Below are 2500 nucleotides of genomic sequence, written 5' to 3' on the forward strand. Positions count from 1 at the left end.
TGCCTTAACCTAACCTACGTTGTGCCTTAACCTAACCTACGTTGTGCCTTAACCTAACCTACGTTGTGCCTTAACCTAACCTACGTTGTGCCTTAACCTAACCTACGTTGTGCCTTAACCTAACCTACGTTGTGCCTTAACCTAACCTACGTTGTGCCTTAACCTAACCTACGTTGTGCCTTAACCTAACCTACGTTGTGCCTTAACCTAACCTACGTTGTGCCTTAACCTAACCTACGTTGTGCCTTAACCTAACCTACGTTGTGCCTTAACCTAACCTACGTTGTGCCTTAACCTAACCTACGTTGTGCCTTAACCTAACCTACGTTGTGCCTTAACCTAACCTACGTTGTGCCTTAACCTAACCTACGTTGTGCCTTAACCTAACCTACGTTGTGCCTTAACCTAACCTACGTTGTGCCTTAACCTAACCTACGTTGTGCCTTAACCTAACCTACGTTGTGCCTTAACCTAACCTACGTTGTGCCTTAACCTAACCTACGTTGTGCCTTAACCTAACCTACGTTGTGCCTTAACCTAACCTACGTTGTGCCTTAACCTAACCTACGTTGTGCCTTAACCTAACCTACGTTGTGCCTTAACCTAACCTACGTTGTGCCTTAACCTAACCTACGTTGTGCCTTAACCTAACCTACGTTGTGCCTTAACCTAACCTACGTTGTGCCTTAACCTAACCTACGTTGTGCCTTAACCTAACCTACGTTGTGCCTTAACCTAACCTACGTTGTGCCTTAACCTAACCTACGTTGTGCCTTAACCTAACTTACGTTGTGCCTTAACCTAACTTACGTTGTGCCTTAACCTAACCCATGTTGTGCCTTAACCTAACCCATGTTGTGCCTTAACCTAACCCATGTTGTGCCTTAACCTAACCCATGTTGTGCCTTAACGTAACCCATGTTGTGCCTTAACGTAACCCATGTTGTGCCTTAACGTAACCCATGTTGTGCCTTAACGTAACCCATGTTGTGCCTTAACGTAACCCATGTTGTGCCTTAACGTAACCCATGTTGTGCCTTAACGTAACCCATGTTGTGCCTTAACGTAACCCATGTTGTGCCTTAACGTAACCCATGTTGTGCCTTAACGTAACCCATGTTGTGCCTTAACGTAACCCAATTTGTGCCTTAACGTAACCCAATTTGTGCCTTAACGTAACCCAATTTGTGCCTTAACGTAACCTAATTTGTGCCTTAACGTAACCTAATTTGTGCCTTAACGTAACCCATATTGCGCCTCAACCTAACCTATATTGCGCCTTAACCTGACGCACATTGTCGCTGAACCTGCTCTGTAATTGTTATGCAACTCGTTAAATTAGTGTAGTGTTGCCTAACCGCAACCCTCGCAATATAGTTCGCTATTCGCACTGCCCGGTCCCCTGTGTATCGCGTCATGTTAAACACCTTGCAAGTGTTGCTGACTTTCCACATGCTCCTGCTATACACTGTAATGTGGATAGCAGCAGGACGTACATGCCCCCCCCCTTCCCCCCTGCCTTCGCAAGCTGGTCGTTGAGAAGTTTGCATGTTCAATGCCCTTCGCATGCCGACGTACTCAGCCTACGTTGTGGTACGGCCTGTCACCTGTCCGCGGATGTACGCAAAACCCACAAACTGTGCTGCACATTGGTCCGTATGTACTGAATGATACATCGTGGCACATGTGTGACCGTACGACGACTGCGCCTAGCAACGGCGGACCATACAGTCCAAATATTGTGGACGCAGCTACGTGTCGTCTCCCTTTAGGAGCTGGATTGCAGTGTGGTACGCCATTCAGACGTGTGGGAGGAACGGACGCCCTGGATGGCGATCAGCATGAGCAGTCTGTTGATGTAGTGGAGCGTGTATTCGGACGTAGTCGTCTCTTCTCACACACTGTGATAGCATGTTGCACCGCGTTCCACATCTGCGACATGCTGCAGAGGCCGGCTGACAGTCGTTCGCGCAATGGACACCGCATACGTACGGGGGCTACCTTCCACGTGTTCTCTAGGCGTGCACATGTTGTTGCGTCTATGTGGGCAGACGTAGTGTGTTGTGACACCTGACACAGGCATGCAATACTCGTTGCAAATGGCGATGGACGTCTACGTTTGCTGGTGACGTTACGCAAATGAACAACTGGTAACCCGTTGTGGTGCGGTTGTTCTCGCTAGAGGTGAATCAGTGTTGGCGACGATCGGTCGAGCTATTAACCGGTTGTTTCATGGATACCCACCATGCCCACGAACGTGAAAGGGGACCCACCATGCCCACGAACGTGAAAGGGGATCTGGGTGTGAGGCGATACGCGGCGGTGGCTGGGTGGGACCGTCCCCGGCCGGTGAGGGGGGGCCGCCCGGCGTGCTGGCAGCGCGGTGCGTGGGCGCACGCGCTACAGCCGGCTGGTGGGGGCGGCCAGTGGCAGGCGCGCCGGCCGACGGACGCGGCAGGCGGCGCAGCTGCGCGCCGGCGCCCCCTGCTCGCGGCGCCTT

The sequence above is a fragment of the Schistocerca serialis genome, unplaced genomic scaffold, assembly GCF_023864345.2.
Source record: "Schistocerca serialis cubense isolate TAMUIC-IGC-003099 unplaced genomic scaffold, iqSchSeri2.2 HiC_scaffold_133, whole genome shotgun sequence".
Taxonomy (NCBI): domain Eukaryota; kingdom Metazoa; phylum Arthropoda; class Insecta; order Orthoptera; family Acrididae; genus Schistocerca; species Schistocerca serialis.